Consider the following 17,589-nt stretch of genomic DNA (forward strand, 5'->3'; position numbering starts at 1 on the left):
TGATGTGGACGCGAACCCGTTCCGGAAATGACTCACCGCGTCACTTCCTGTTTTGAATAAATGACGGTAATGTGTCACGGAGTAAAGACTCCGTGACCGGAAATGACGTGGACGTGGCCCTATCCAGGAAATACCTGTCCACATAATTTTTGTTGTAAGCAAAACAGGAAGTGCTGTGTGCAACCCAAACTAAGGTTAAAGGTTCACAGTTGTTTGGTCGCTAGGTAATCTCAAATTAAGCTTAATAATGCAGAAATTTGAGAATGAAAAGATTACTCTAAAAATAAAAAATAAAAGTAATAATAAAATAATATTTTTACATAAATGTCTGATGTGTACATGTTTGGATTGTGAGCTATGAGTTAATTAGTGATGATAACAATTAAAGATTTTATTCATGATTAATGAAAAAACGGAAATGAATACAGTGTTTATTAAGAAATAGAGATTTTGTATGTGAAATTTAACTGGAATTATGCTTAATGATGGGAGAAAAATAAAAATAAAATTGGTGAAGTTTTGTTAGGAAAATAGTTAGTTTTAGGAGAAAAGTTGGTGAACTGAGTGCAACCAAGATAGGAGAGATTATTCAATATGGTGATTGTTGAAATACTGTGTACGGGGTAAGGGTTATGGTTTAATGGTTAAAACCTGGTGAATATTAGGAGGGTAAGTTTGCTCTAGACATGAGATGAAGGGGATGGGTGAGTGTATTGTTGTGTTAGGAAGGAGGTTAATAGGTGATACGAGGTATAAATTGTGAGGAAATGGGTAACAAAGTGTACTATAGGGACATTTGGGGGATATTGTATGTTCATAAGTGAGTAAAAATGACAGAGTGAATGATGATGAGATGAAAAACTAAGAATGGGTATAGTTGACGTGTAGGAGTGAAGGATTCAGGATGGGGAAGGGTGCCGACTTTGGGTAGGTAGGAGGAAGGGGTAAGTGGGGTATATGGACGGAAAGGGGATGTGGGAAATGTAGAAGTGGGAGGGGGATGTTAAATATGGGTGGGATCTGGGAGGTAAAAAAGAGGTTGTTAGGGAATGCGGGCATAGGTACGTTGGAAAGCTTTAAATAAAGACTCCATAGTTGATGTGTTCATTCATGCCCTTTGGTGCAATGCAATTGAGTTTGAATGTCCATTCAGATTCATGTTTTAAGAGTTCTTGCATCAAATCTCCTCCACGTATTCCTAAACTCACTCTTTCCAATCCAAAGGCTTTGAGTTCTTTGGGGTTGGCCTGATGATGGTTAAGAAAATGGCGTGCCACTGATGTTAATTTTTTCATTTTTTGAAGATCGGATGATGCTTTTCTCACCGAGCCTACGTGTTCCAAAATGCGTTGTTTCAGTGCTCTTGTAGTTATGCCCACATATTTCATGTCGCAACTGCACGATATGCAGTACACGACCCCAACTGCATTGCAGTTGATAAACTGGTTGATTGATTTTTCTTCGCCATATCGGTCAATTACTGAAGATGTCTTAATCATATGTGGGCATGCTTTACAAGTTCCACATGGGAAGGACCCCTTGATGGTTGGTTGTCTTTTAGGGTTCTTAGAAAAATGACTACTTGTTAGTTTATCTTTAAGATTTCTAGATCTTCTCCAACTCATGGAGGGTTTTGGTCCTATGCTTTCTGCCAGGTCATTATCTAGAAGTAAGATTGGCCAGTGTTTGTTGATAGATTCCTGTATCTCCCTCCACTCTCTACAGAAAGTTCCCACAAATCTAAGCTTGTTGTTTTGTTCCAAGTGTTTGTGGGTTGTTGTATGTGGAAAGATCAATGTGTCCCTAGGTATCTGACTGATGTGCCATTTGGCTTTTTTGATAGACCTGTGACTGTAGCCACGTTCACGTAATCTTACTGTTAATTCCATGCTTTTCTGTAGGAAGGTTGAGGAGTCTGAGCAGTTTCTTTTCAAACGTAGGAACTCACCCTTAGGTATATTTTCCACTGTCGGGGGGAAGTGCGCACTGGTCTGATGTAAGAGATTATTCGTAGATGTTTCTTTGCGATATAGTTCGGTTTCTATCTGGTCATTGGGTGCTCTTGAAATTAGAAGATCTAGGAAACACACTGAGTCCTTACTGATGTGATGTGTGAGTCTCAGATTGTAGTCATTGGTATTAAGTTCTTCAATGAATGTTAATAGCAATTTTTTGTCACCTTCCCATATTAGGATGATATCATCAATGTAGCGCCACCAAGCAACTACATGCCGAATATACTTCTCATTGTTTGGATGCATCACAATTTCCCTTTCCCACCAACCTAAGTATAGGTTTGCGTATGTTGGTGCGCAAGCCGCACCCATAGCTGTGCCGCGGGTTTGAAGGTAGAACTTGTCGTTGAATGTGAAATAGTTCCTTGTTAGTATAAATTCCAGAAGTTCAATTAGAGTTCAAGTTCAATGTTATATGTGGCTGACGGTGGATAATAGAAGACGGGCCCTGAACCTATACGTTTCCTAGACTCTATATCTCTTTTCCAGTACTCTCTCATTTATTGATGCCAGTCATACATCCATTCAACAATGCAGAAGCAACAGAAGGACTGCGCACAATGATGAAAAATAGAGGTACTACCTTTGGTATATGCCAATAACCATATACCACTGTATTCACAATTTAGGTGTCATTACTACCATATTTCACTGGGTACGCCCAACCTCGCCTGATCTTGGAAGCTAAGCAGTGAATAGCCTGATTAGTACCTATTTGGGAGACTGCTAGGGAATATCAGGTGTAGTAATCAATATCTCTATGTTTGTGACAAGCAGAGGTGTTGGAGCAACCTTTGACCATTACCACTTTCACACCTACATTTTCCTTCTCATATTTATTTAGCTTCTCTGACTCTCTACTTGTCTACAATAAGTAATTGTTCTCTCATTCATTGTACCTTATTGTCATATAAACTTTTAAGCAGCAGATTAACCCTTACCAGGATATATCTTCTCCATAGGTAAATATGTAAGGATCACTATCGCAGCGTATTTACAACATATGCAATGCCTATGCACTTTATGTTAAATTCAATTTCCAATATTTTCACCCCAGGTGTCACTGTCATTTTTATTAACTACATTAATTGTAGGTTGATTACTCTTAATTATTTCATGATTGAGAATCTTTTCTTTTAATAATTTAAAATCAACACAAGGGAGAAGGGACCATTACAAGTTTATGGCCTTTTCTCAAAAGTGTTATAAAAAAATATATATATACGTGTGTTGATCTGGTGTACCACATTTTAATGAGATTTATATTAAAAGTTAAGTTTTAGTCTTTCAAGCGTGCCCCAACAAAGAGTCTCTCTTTTCCTTTGTAACCTCGATACTATAAAAGTATACAGAGCAGCTGATTGGTTGCCATGGCCAGCTTCTCCACTGGCTCACTTCTCCACTTTTATCACAGCTTAGTACATGTCCCCCTAAGCCACTTCTTTGTCAAAGTCTCCCAGCTCTCATCCTAACCCACTGCTCCATATTCCTTGCTCACTGTCTCTACCTTCTGTGTTACTCCTGTCTGTATGCCTCTTCCCTTTAGACTGCAAGCTCTCACAAACAGGCCCTTTTCCCTCTAATGCTTTTCCTTATCCCACTTTTACTATCATCTCCTCCCTACTACCTACAGTGGCATGTAACTATTGGGCTCTGCCACCTGTTGTTGGCTTATTTGGGTATTGTGACTGCTGATGCAGCAATTTTTATAAACAATGTCCATGTCCTTCAATGTTCTGTACTGCAAGGCTGTGAACACATCAAGTGATATACTGGATACTACAGTATACAGTTCCAATGCTAATAAGAAGAATATACCATCCATATTGCTCAGTGTGTACCTGATATTGCCTGTTTCTGGCCATCGTCAGTAGGGTCATCTTATCTGTTGTGCAGCACATCAGATGGGTCGACCCTACTGATGACAACATACAGGTGAATAAATTGGGTAGCTGTGTATCGTGCATCTGTACACCAATCGTGCACTGTGCATGGCTGTGCAATATATTGTGCCATTGGCCCTCTGGTCAGCTGGAATACACTTTCTTTCTTGTTTTGTCCATATTAGTGTTATTTTTTGTTTGTTTGTGTGCTTTGTAAGGTGCTGTGGACACCTTGTGGCTCCATATCAGTAAAGGATAATAATAATAATAATAATAATAAGAAGAAGAAGAAGAAGAAGAAGAAGAAGAAGAAGAAGAAGAAGAACATAGCTTGTCAGCTTGCATTGTCTGTTAAATATCACTTTTTAAGTTTATATTCCTTTTAAGCTTGTATTGCAGTTTACTTCTATTGTCTATACAGGATCCGGTCTTTATGTCGACCTCGTCACTAGGTTGACCTGGGAAAGGTCAACACATGAAAAGGTTGACATGAGGTTTTTTTTGTAAAGAATTTTTTGTACTTTTTCATACTTTATGAACTACATGGACTACAATTGGGAATAGTAACCTTTCCTGAAGCATAGCGAGAGGATACGGTGCACTAACTGGGGTTCCCGGTCACTTTACAAAGAAAATAACACAAAAAACCACACCTCATGCCGACCTATTCCATGTTGACCTAAGGACCGTGTTGACCTATTTCAGGTGTCGACCTAGTCACTGCAAACAAATAGTGGTCAACCTAATGACTGTCGACCTAGTTACTGTTGACCCTATGATGCACACCCTGTCTATACAATAAACTAACATGTTACTGTATTTAATATCTAATGTACAAGCAATTGGACTGTACAGACTTACAGACACACAACATACTTCTACCCTTTACACTATGTAACCCCTTATAGAAAGTAGAGATCATCCACTTGTATTGTTGTAGACAATTGTTAAAATCACAACTCCTTTAATTACGTTTCTTTTTAAATCAAGGTCCTTAGCACACACTTAAAATAAAACACTGAAATATTATAATTGCTCAATACGACACATGCTTACACAAGAAGTTAAACATTACTTAAAAAGTAAATCTTCTTTAAACGTTATTTCTGGATTTGCTTGCCTCGGGGAGGAATATAATGTGCCTCACTTTGCTGCCTCTTTGTTATAATCTAATAACAGCACATGCTCTGTTCTTTATATTTGCCAAGCATAATAAATGCCTTGTCATCTCTTACGACCTTGGGAAAGATTTTTTTCTCTTCATCATGATCTTCAAGTTACTTAGAACCTATGGCATGATTGCATAGGTTTTTTTTATTTACAGATCAGCCTTTGACACAACCTTTACCGTCTTCTCCCACGCATAACCTTTAAGCAAGACAGTCACCATTAAATACATTTTTGCTATTTTTGAAACACAGTCACGTCCAAATCCTATAATAAGTTACCCCCTTAGACTGTAGTTGCAGCAAAAGATGGCTTTACATTTGACATTGTAGTAGCTTTATTGACCCTTACACAGCCTCATAACATCATTTCTTCCAATCTGGGCATTTTTTCCAATACAATATGGACATTTTCCATTACAATCCAATCTGGGTTCACAAAAGTTTTAGCAAGAAGAAAAAAGGTTCTATTTCACACTCCACGCTGCAAATTGGGATGTCTCAGTGAGCATTATATGGAGTTCAGAAAGCGTGAAAGATACAAATGACATAAATTTGAACTATTCTTCCAAAAACAAGCTTGTAATGCAGATAGGTGCAGGCAGAGGTTTTCTTTTTACCTTATAATGATGAATCTATTACTTTCCTGCTTGTGTCTAAATATATATTTCAAAGACTAGCTCTAATTACATTAATTTACTTGATGTCATTAAGATTTATGGATACTCTACTGCAAATAATTTTACAGTATGGAAGGACTGCAATATATACAAATGTGTGTGATTCTTTATTTTTTTTTACTTTGCTTAATGACTGCCGACAGCGCTGAGTGAAAACAGGAAAATTAATAATAGCTATACAGTGATCTGCATAGTTGACGTTTTTATTGTAATATAATGATTTTATGTGTCACTGTAAACAAGTAATTAGATTATTGTTTCTGTCATTAAATAATAATTGCATATTGTGGTGTGCAATGTCATGTCTCCTTGCTTTTTTAAAGAATAGCAAACAGATATTTTCACTCTGCTAGTTATGCAGTATTACTGTTAGTACCAAAGACCACAGGACCAGCACTGTTCTTTGGAAATGACAAAGGTATCAGTTTACTGTGGACATACTGTCTGAGGATCCTGTTGGGTGTTAGTACAACGGTTCCTCGATCTTAGATTATAATGTAATAAGCTACTCAGGGAAGTTATAAGAGAAGAGGGGACCCGCGTGCAGCTTCCGTTGCGGGCCTGTCCTATCCAGCAGCTAGTAGACACTGACATAGGGGGTAATTCCGACCCATTCGCACACAGCGGTTCTTCGCTGTGGTGCGAATGAGTTGGAACAGCGCATGCACTGCAGCCCCATTGTGCACGTGCGTCGTTGCCCAGCGCCGGTCATCGCCGGGCAGCGGCCAGAACAAAGAAGAAAGTGATCGCTACCGCGATCACAAGAAGATTGACAGGGAGGAGGCGTTCCGGGGCGTCTACTCACAGTTTTCCAGGCGTGGAGATCCGAATGCAGGTGTGTCCAGGCATTTGGAGGGCGGATGTCTGACGTCAATCCCGGGACCTTTTTCGCTGGATCTGTCGCACAGGGTTAGTAGGTCTGACCCTGGTCTTGTTTTGCAGGAAACTTTTTTAGCATAGGAGGGCTGCACAAGTGATCGCAGCCCTGCTATGAATAAAATACACTCTCTCATAGGCGGCGTCAAGTTGATCGCATAAGCAGCAAAAAGTTGCTACGTGCGATCAACTCAGAATGACCCCCATAGTGCAAGAGTCTATTGCACATGCGCAGGTCTCCGGGAACATGGCGCCCGGGCCTTGTTCTCAGGGACATCTCCAGTGCGCATGTGCAAATCACTTGGTAATGATTTGTGCCCGCATTGCAGGGCTGTCGCTGAGGGAGTAAGTATACTCTATGGGTGCAGTGTGTTCGGTGTTGGCCCCCTGGACCCAGAGGCCCGTGTGCATTGCATACACTGCACCCATTATAGAAACTGCTATGAAATTACTGTATAACAATGATAAAATGAATTTGAGAGCAGGTTTGTAACATTGCTCAATTAACATATGCATTCAGATGCCTTGGAGACATTTGGTATACCAAAAGAGGGTTACAATTTGCTCTGGAGACTCGCTGTTCTGCTTTACTGAGAATGTGCACTGGCCACCACTTCCATGGAACTGGAAGCTGTTTCTTATATACTGTATAAAAAATGACAACCTTTAATATGCACTGAATATTAAAGCTTGGGAAGAAAAAGCAGTGTGAGTATAGAGTCTTTACTCACATTGGCCCTCATTCCGAGTTGTTCGCTCGCTAGCTGCTTTTAGCAGCAGTGCAAATGCTAGGACGCCACCCTCTGAGAGTGTATCTTAGCTTAGCAGAAGTGCAAACGAAAGGTTAGCAGAACTGCTACTAAATAATTACTTGCAGTTTCTGAGTAGCTCCAGACCTACTCCTAGATTGCGATCACCTCGGTCTGTTTAGTTCCTGGTTTGACGTCACAAACACGCCCTGCATTCGGCCAGCCACTCCCCCGTTTCTCCAGCCACTCCTGCGTTTTTCCCTGGCACCCCTGCGTTTTTTAGCACACTCCCGGAAAACGCCAAGTTGCCGCCCAGAAACACCCACTTCCTGTCAATCACACTATGATCACTTGGGCGTTGAAAAAACGTAGCTCGAGCTTGTGTAAATCTCCAAAGTTTTGTGTTATATTACTAAGCGCATGCGCGTTGCGTACCATCCGCATGCGCATTTTTCACCTAATCGCTGCGTTGCGAAAAATGGCAACGAGCGAACAACTCGGAATGACCACCATTGTTTCATCTTCCCAGACTTTGCTGTTCAGTGCATATTAAAGGATGCCTGTTTTATGGGATCCGAATTCTAGGTCGACAAGACTTAGGTCGACCACTATTGGTCGACAGTAAGTAGGTCGACATGGTTTCTAGGTTGACAGGGACTCTAGGTCGACATGAGTTTTTCACATTTTTTTCATATTTTGAACTTTTTCATACTTTACGATCCACTTGGACTACAATTGTGAATAGTAACCTGTGCCAAGCGCAGGTGTAGCAGAGCGAGGCACCTTGCCCGAAGCATGGCAAGTGAAGCGAGCCATGCGAGGGGACACGGTGCAGTAATTGTGGTTCCCAGTCACTCTACGAAGAAAACGACACCAAAAAAAATTACACACAAAAAGGACATGGGGGTAATTCAGACCTGATTGCTAGGAAGCGATTTTTGCAGTCCTGCAATCAGATAGATGCCGCCTACAGGGGAAGTGTAATTTTGCTGTGCAAGTGTGCGAACGCATGTGTAGCAGAGCTGCACAAACTGATTTTGTGCAGTCTCTGCGCAGCCCCAGACTTACTGAGCCACTGCAAGCACTTCAGCCTGTCCGGGACCAGATTTGACGTCAGACACCCTCCCTTCCAACGCTTATACACGCCTGCGTTTTTCCAGACACTCCTTGAAAACTGTCAGTTGCCACCCACAAACGCCCTCTTCCTGTCAATCTCCTTGCGATCGCCCGTGCGATTGCTTTTTTCGTACCATCCCATCGCTATGCACCGATGCCTGGTGCAGTCATCTGACACACCTGCGCATTGCCCTAAAACATCAATGTGTATACAGTGCACAATTCTGAAAAGGCTTGTGTTATTACGGGGCATCTGTCCTTTGATAAGTGAATCATTTTAAAGGAGAACAGTGAGATAGGTAAGGAGTTGAGATGTGAAGGCGGGCAATCTTTTCACTTGAAGATGTTACTTACAGTAGCTCACTTGAAGATGTTACTTAGCCCTGTTCTTAAAGGGTTTCCGTCACATTTTGAAGACATTGTCTGACCCCAATCTCATTCTCAAAAGGTGGCGATCAGCCAAAAATACAAAGTGATTGGGGTATGTCAGCTGTATGTATACATTACCCATATAATAACATTAAAATTACAATTGCAACTTCATAAAATCCATAGTTCTGATTTGTTTTTATATTAGCAGACAAACAGTGGTAGCTGCTCATTCATTCCTGGAGAAAATTATATATCAGGTGCTGGAAAAGAGGAGGGGTCACAAACAAATAGCAGACAGAGAGGGGAGGTGCTCTCCCCCCTCCCCCGGTATCCGTTCAGCACACTAAAAATTGCCTGGAACCATACCTGAACATTTCTATTAATATTAATTTATATTAATAGAGTTTCATAGAAATTGGTCACTTGCATTTGCAAAGACATGTTCAGCTGCTGAGCTGCATCAAGGCTTCTCCGATATCAGCAGTCCTAACACTACATAATGGCAGTGCCCACATTGTTTTTATATTAGACATGCATACATTTGGGACTGAGGTTTACATATAGACAGTGTCGGACTGGAGCATTAAGGGCCCGCCGTGAGTATGCAGTGGTAGGGGCCCATGATTAGAGGTGTGGCCAGCCACCACAGAGGTTTGGCTAACCATTATAGAGTACCTGGTCTGGACTCCTTGATAATTTATATAGTAATTAACGCTAGTGCATGCATGATAATGTGCCAGATTAATGACAGCAACATACTGTAGAGAATACATCATAATCCTGTGCAGTATAAGGTAACATATGTATAATATATAATTCAAGTGCACAGTCTAGAACCTGATCCCTAGAGGAGGAGGGGCGCCTGGCAGGGGGGCCTACACGTGGTTTCCCCTGTAACCCTGTGGGCTAGTCCGAGCCTGCATATAGACATATTTATAGTGTGAGAAAACTGTAAAATGATTTATCAACTAAAATTACCAGTTCCGGCAGCAGTTAGTTAAATCTACAATTTAAGTTTTTACTTTGTGTCTCCTTTTTCTTTAAATTGTATTGTATATATTGGCAAGTATTGTGTTCCATATGCTAACATAATTTTTCCTTTTGTACAGTATAGTCAATCTAAAATTTTCTAAGTTGTGTCCTTGTGTTCTAAAGAAATCATTAGCCTGTTTTTGCCAGGTCAACTGTTGAATATTAAACTGCAAAGGTTTTAAATCTTGGAATGTTAGTGCACTACACCAACATTAACAATTTAGACAAACAGATATTATGGAGTATACAGAGTGTGTGCATTTTTTAGTAAAATTAGGTTCCTAGTTGATTTATTGAGTAACCCTTAGAGTAGCATCCCCCAACAGACATGCACAGGTTAGGTACAAGCTACGAGTTGTGACTATTAAATAATGAGACTGATGCTATAATTTATGTTTAATTACATTAAGTACAGTTTAACTCCGTTTACCTTCTATGTATTCCCCTTCTGCATCCACAAACCGCTGCATACTTATTTTCCATTGGTCAAAGACGTGCTGTAGCACATTATCTATCAGCTGTCTCAACAGCTCTGTCGCTTTCTTCTTTACCTCAGTAACTGATACAAAATGAGTTCCCTTGAGCATAAATTTGACTTTAGGGAAAATAAAAAATGTGTTGCTCTACTTTTGATCTAAGCATTTTTCTAATGCATGGGAAAAACACAACTTCTGTGAACACTGCGTGGCAGCAAGTTATACAGTATGTGCGAGAGGGGAGAAACTTGCAAAACCATCTTGGCATAGTCTATGGTCAATGTTCCCCTACTCCCTTTTAACTCACGCAGTATGTTTTATTTTTTACAAGTAAAGTCTTGTCATTAAAGAGCCACACTTGATAACTGGTTCTCGTCAGTGTTGTCCCTGATAACTAGTTCTTATCAGTGTTGTCCCTGATAATTGACTCTTATTAATGTCGTCCCTGATAACGGGTTCTCATCAGTAAGATATTTTTACCCTTTAGACCCTGATATACTGACATGTTGGTGTTCAACAGTGAGAAATATGCAGAATATAGAGATTTTTGCAGAGGTATCTCCTTCACACACACACACATACACACACACACACACACGTACATACACACACATACACACTATATGTATGTATATATATATATATATATATATATCATCTTACGTGCCCTGGACTACCAAATTCTTAATTCAGTCCTGTGTGCCAGCTGGTCCTTACACAGATTTTTGGGAAACACCAGACATAGTGGGGGAGGGCCTGCTCCCAACCCACCCATGCCAGTGGAATTCATGTAATTGTGATGTAATGTTACCATAACAACTTTCACTGCCATTTTACTGTATCTAGATAGTCAGTGACAGTGGGAGTAATTAACAGTTTAATGGTCATGAAAGTCTTTTTTTTGGGTAGGATAGTATGTGGTGCGGTTATGTGGGAAGATCTGAGGGGCAAGTAAGAGGCATATCTGGGGGTGTGAAGGCATGTGTGGAAGCATCTGGTGAAGGTAACTGGTAATTAACTATCCAATATGCAATATAGAAAAGCACCTTAGGATTCAAAACAATCGCATATATACATATGTTTCTGGACAGCCTTCTTTCTCCAATTAACACAGGAAATATTGCTTGAGTACAGGGCCGGTGCTAGGTTTCTTAGCACCCTAGGCAAAACTTCAGCCTACTGCCCCCCCCCCCCCTCCCCCATACTTATTTTTCAGGCAGGCACTGCCGACAGTGCCGAGGCTGTGTAGTGCTGTCATCCTGGAATGCTGTGTGCGTGTGTCTGGTACCTGCAGTCACTACTGGTGTCCTGCATGGGAGACAATGGCATACATACAGTCCATGGCCCCCTGTTAATATTAATCGTTTCTAGAGTCGGTAGTGCTCCCACCAGACCAGGCTCCAGCCACAGGGGAGGATGCACTCGGTGTGACCAGTACAGTCACAATCACACTAACCTGAGTCCATATGGTTCTGCTCAGGGACTCTCTGCTGTTAGTGGATCTCCTGTTGGGAGAAGCTGGTGAAGCTGTAACACAGGATCTGGTCACATGAAGGGGGAGAGGGACACAAGACCTTGGGGCATGAGCGGGGTGGTGGGAGAGGGAAGAGGGACACAGGACCTGGGGGAATGACACGGGACATGCGGACATGAGGGCATTTTAGCGCTGTGTGCAAGATAGGGCATCAGCCCCTCCCCATTTATGCAAAACAGGTGCAGTGCGTGCCTTAGGCGTGCGCAAAGAATATAAGGGCATGGCTTCATGGGGAAGGGGTGTGGCCACACAGTAATACCAATACATATTATAGTAGTCGCCATCATTTAAATTACGACACACAGTAGCGCCACTACACCAGGTAGAGCCCCTTTTACACATTATGGCAGACAGCGTCCCCTTTTTTACACATTACGGCAGACAGCGTCCCTTTTTATACACATTACGGCAGACAGCGTCCCCTTTTTTACACATTACGGCAGACAGCGTCCCCTTTTTTACACATTACGGCAGACAGCATCCCCTTGTTTACACATTACGGCAGACAGCGTCCCCCTTATTACACATTACGGCAGACAGCGTCCCCTTTTTTTTACACATTACGGCATGAGGAGGGAGGAGAGGCATGGGGAGGAAGAGGCGAGGGAAGGGGAGGGGACGAGACATGGGGAGGGAAGAGGCATGTAAGAGAGAAAGCAAGGGGGGAGAAATGTTGAGAGAGAGACATGGCAGCCTCATACTTACCAGGCTCCTCTTCTGCAGCTAGCAGCCCGGCGACCTCCTGAGCAGGTCCCGAGCTGTAAGACAGTGCTGAGCTTCAGTACCTTCCAGGGGTTAAGTGCATATGATCAGCACCGCGGGGTGCTTGATTGTGTGCCCCGCATATCCAGCCTGGTAAGCAGCAGTCCGCGCTGCTTCCAGGTATCGGGGCCCGGTTCTGACTCTTGACGCTGGGGAGGAGAGAGGGATGCGGCAGGAGGGACGTGGCGGGTATACATGGGAGGATGCAGGGGAGAGGATGCCGGCACCTAGCCGCACCACAGGCAGCAACAAACAGCCCTGCCAGCGGGCAGCACAACGCACTGCTAGCACACACATAGTTACGGCCCAGCATGAGGGCGATGGGGAGTTGGGAGGAGGGACACAGGACACGAGGGGGTGTGGCACAGGACCTCGGCACATGAGGGGGGATGAGGGTTACACTATACATGAGGGGGAAAGGCGAGGAGAGACACAAGACCTGGGGACATGAGGGGGGGGGGGGTGACATAGAACTTAGGAGGATGACAAAGGACCTGTGCATATGAGGAGGAGAGGGTGACATGGGAATTGGGTGGGGGGCTGGGCACAAGACCTGGAGGAATGAGGGACACAAGACCTGGGGACATGACCTGGGGGCATGAGGGACACAGGATTTAGGGGATTGACACAGGGCCATGGCACATGAGGGGGAAGGTGGGGACATGAGGGGGGTGGAGAGGGGGAGTTGGGACACAGGACCTGGGGACATGAGGGGGGGAGAGGGTGTCAAAGGACATGGGGATATGAGGGGGTGGAGAGGGGAAGGGGGGACACATGATCTGGGGACTTGAGGGGAGGGGGGGACACAGGACCTGGGCACCTGAGGGGGGAGGGGATGTCACGGGACATAAGGGGGTGGGGAGGGGGGACACAGGACCTGGGGACTTGAGGGGCGGTGACAGAGGACCTGGGCATTGGAGGGGGGAAGGGGGTGTCACAGACATGGGGACATGAGGGGGGTGGAGAGGGTGATTAGGGACACATGACCTGGGGACTTTAAGGGGGGGACACAGGACCTGGGCACCTGAGGGGAGAAGGGGGTGTCACAGGACATGGGGACATGAGAGGGGGAAGGGGCGTGACACTAGACATAAGAGGGGAGAAGGGACACAGGAGCTGGGCACATGAGGGGGGACGGGGTGCCACGGGACATGAGGGACAGGAGAAACACATGACCTGGGCACTTGAGGGGGGAGGGGGTGCCACGGGACATGAGGGGGAGGAGAAACACATGACCTGGGCACTTGAGGGGGGAGGGGTTACCACGGGACATGAGGGGGAGGAGGGACACATGACCTGGGTACATGAGAGGGGGGGGGGAGAGCATCACAGATCATAGGGACACGATGGGGTGGAGAGGGGGAGGAGGAACACAAGTTGTCACACAACCTGGGGACATGAGGGGGGGGGGGTAACACAGGACTTGGGGAGAAGGGGGGCCACAGTATACCGAACCGCTGCGGCGGTCTTGCGCTGTACGAGCCGGGGGGGGGGGCTGCAGCTGGGCGGCTGCGGCTGGGCGGCGGGCGGGCAGCAGCGACGGTATCTTCCCTCACCTCGGCTCGGATTAGTTTCTTCTCCGCCCGGCGGCGAGATCTCAACAAACTTGCGCCTCTCCAGGAGCTGACGTCGATGGGCGGGTACAGAAGCTCTCCCCTCCTTTCTCTTTGGTGCCTGTGACTGAGGCTGTCAGCGCTGCACCCTCTCTCCCTGGTGCTGATTTGTAGTCTGGGAGTCACTGACTCCCTGATAAGCTGTGTGGACTGTGGTCACATACACTGCTCTGAGTCCTGCCGCCAATAGAAAGCTGCTTTTTCAGATATTTTTTTTCTTCTAGGCCGCCCTCAGGTACCGCCGCCCATAGGCAGCTGCCTAAAGCTGCCTAGTGGAAGCGCCGGCCCTGCTTGAGTATATGGTTAATCAGTAACTGTGTTAGTTGCCCGCACACTTGTTAGTCTGTTCTCCAGTTAAATTAATGTGGCCATCATTATGTTAGTAATCTGGGAGCTTCTTATTTAGTTCTCCAATAAAGCACATGGAAACAGTTAAAACAGTAACGTTTCTGACTAATTCTAGTGAATATATTTGAAACATCATAAACCAAGGAAACATCATTTTAAAAGAATATTTGTATTATTAGTATATTAAAAAAAAGGTTTTTTTTTATGTTTTCAACAACAATAGCACTTTGGCATGGTTCATTGATTTCCAAACTAATCTAAAAGTCTGAGTTAAATCTTAACAAGAAAACTATAAAACAAATAAAAATTGCTGAAATGTTAATTAAGGGTATATAAGATAAGACGAGTAGCAAACAATAAGCCATCTGTGGAATATTGTTATAATTAGGATCTGAATGTTGAATTTAATTATGCTAAATTGAGTATAGTTAATAATGTATTCATGTAATAGGGTCAGATTTTTCTACTCTTTCTGTGTTTGTTACAGTAAAGAGAAAACAACAAGATCTACATAAAGTTGCTTTGACACTTATTAGTGTATAACCATTGCAGAGATTTTCTGTTACATAGATGGTCTGATCTATGGGATCATTAATTGAAATTATTTTTAATTTGCATTCCAAATCATCAGGCACAACCAGGGTACTTCCTCTTGCACCCATGTGGGACCATGGGCTTCAGCAATACCTCAGGCTAGGGGTGCCATTGTTGTCCTGGGCAAACTAGGGCTTCTGTTGGGGCAGAGTCTAATGGTGAGCAGGCTAGTGCCCTATCATCAAACACAAGTCACTCTTAGTGTTTTTGATGTACATCTTTCTGAGCTCTGGGGAACAGGGTTGACATCAATGTCAACTTTTTCACCCTCACCTGGTCCCACTTAATTCCATCAGCTGTAGTTTCAGTTGGAGTCATTGGCATTGTCCCTGCAGTAATTGGTCAAGCATATGGGTATTCAGTGGGCCTCTACTGACACTCCTCAGGATAATGCAGTTCCTGTGGGGGCTTCTTTGATAAGGGGTCTTTTATACTCTCAGCTGTCTCTGTCCTGCTTGACTTGGACTTAAATGACTCCCAGAGGCCACGGACCTCATCAATGGTGTAGTGTTGGATGGTTCTCTGGTCTCTCTGCTCAGTGGTGTTATTGAATTGGCTATGGACTCCAACCCTACTTGGAGGGGTAGTTTAGAGTACCAACAGTACATCATTCACTGAACAAGGATTTTTCTGCCACAATAGCTTCTGATCACAATGAATTGAGTCCCAGCGTCTTCTGGTTATCTACTATGTGTGTACCTTTCAGATGACAGTGAGAACCATTGCTTAGTGACAAAAGAAGTACAGATCCAGAGGTAGGTCCTGTCATTGCTTGCACAGGTCATTCAGAAATAGCATCCTTAAATGAGGTGATTAAAGTGTTGGTTGTGCTACAACATGGCAGTGTTGGGTCATCATCTTTAGGTTTGCAAATTAATTTGGCATGGTAAGTACAGTGTGTTGATGTGTTCACTGTTATGCATCAAGCCAAACAGGAGTTTCCTGTGGCTCAGAAGAAAGGTTGTTTGTTTTAGGACAACTACAAGTACTACACCATCTGGCTCAGTGGCTTGTATAATTTTGCCACTGCTTATGTCCATCACAGTACATTAACATAATAATAGGATTTTAATTACCTACTGGTAAATCCTTTTCTTGTAGTCCGTAGAGGATGCTGGGGTCCATATTAGTACCATGGGGTATAGACGGGTCCACCAGAAGCCATTGGCTTAAGAGTTTAACAGTGTGGGCTGGCTCCTCCCTCTATGCCCCTCCTACCAGACTCAGTCTAGAAACTGTGCCCGAGGAGATTATATACTTCGAGAGAAGGAATTACACAGATAGTGGCGAGATTCACACCAGCTCACACAACAAGGCAAATCCGTCCAACATACCAGAAAACTCAGCAACAGCTGAAACAGTACTGAAACAGTAAAGAACGCAGAACTTACCTAGGAACCAGGCAGTACTGAACCAAATAACCACTGCAGGATAAAGAAGTGCTGGGCGGGCGCCTAGCATCCTCTACGGACTACGAGAAAAGGATTTACCGGTAGGTAATTAAAATCCTATTTTCTTTTACATCCTAGAGGATGCTGGGGTTGTACCAAAGCTCCCAGAATGGGAGGGAGAGCGCGCAGGCTCCTGCATAAAAGCTTGACCAAACTTGAGGTCATCAGAGGCCAAAGTATCGAACTTGTAAAACTTAGCAAACGTGTTCGATCCAGACCAAGTTGCCGCTCGGCAAAGCTGTAAAGCCGAGACACCCCGGGCAGCCGCCCAGGAAAAACCCACCTTACGAGTAGATTGGGCCTTAACAGATTTTGGACACAGCAATCCTGCTTAGAATATGCATGCTGGATGATGAACCTGATCCAGTGAGAACTCGACTGCTTAGAAGCAGGACACCCAATTTTCTTGGGATCATAGAGGACAAACAGAGAGTCCGATTTTCTGTGAGGAGAAGTCCTCCTCACATAAATCTTCAAAGCCCTCACAACATCCAAAGCCTTTGAAGCAATTAAGTAGCCAGTAGCCACTGTCACCACAATAGGTTGGTTGATATGAAAAGCCGACACAACCTTAGGAAGGAACTGTGGACGAGTCCTGAATTCCGCCCTATCTTCATGGAAGACCAGATAGGGACTTTTACAGGACAAAGCCCCCAATTCCGACACACGTCGAGCAGAAGCCAAGGCCAACAAAGTGACCGCCTTCCATGTGAGAAACTTGATTTCAGCCTTCTGCAGAGGCTCAAACTAATCAGATTGCAGGAACTGCAACAACACATCAAGATCCCATGGGGTCGTTGGCGCCACAAAAGGAGGCTGGATGTGCAGAACCCCTTTCAAAAAGGTCTGAACCTCAGGGAGGACAGCCAATTGTTTCTGGAAGAAAATGGGTAAGGCCGAAATCTGGACTTTGATGGAGCCC

General features: G+C 43.9%; 1 pseudogene; it reads left to right on the forward strand.

Annotated features, from left to right (window-relative positions):
- Positions 1-2,648: 2,648 nt before the first annotated feature.
- Positions 2,649-2,767, forward strand: LOC134937619 (5S ribosomal RNA; annotated as a pseudogene).
- The last annotated feature ends 14,822 nt before the right edge of the window (positions 2,768-17,589 follow it).

Source organism: Pseudophryne corroboree, chromosome 6 (assembly GCF_028390025.1).
Source record: "Pseudophryne corroboree isolate aPseCor3 chromosome 6, aPseCor3.hap2, whole genome shotgun sequence".
NCBI lineage: Eukaryota > Metazoa > Chordata > Amphibia > Anura > Myobatrachidae > Pseudophryne > Pseudophryne corroboree.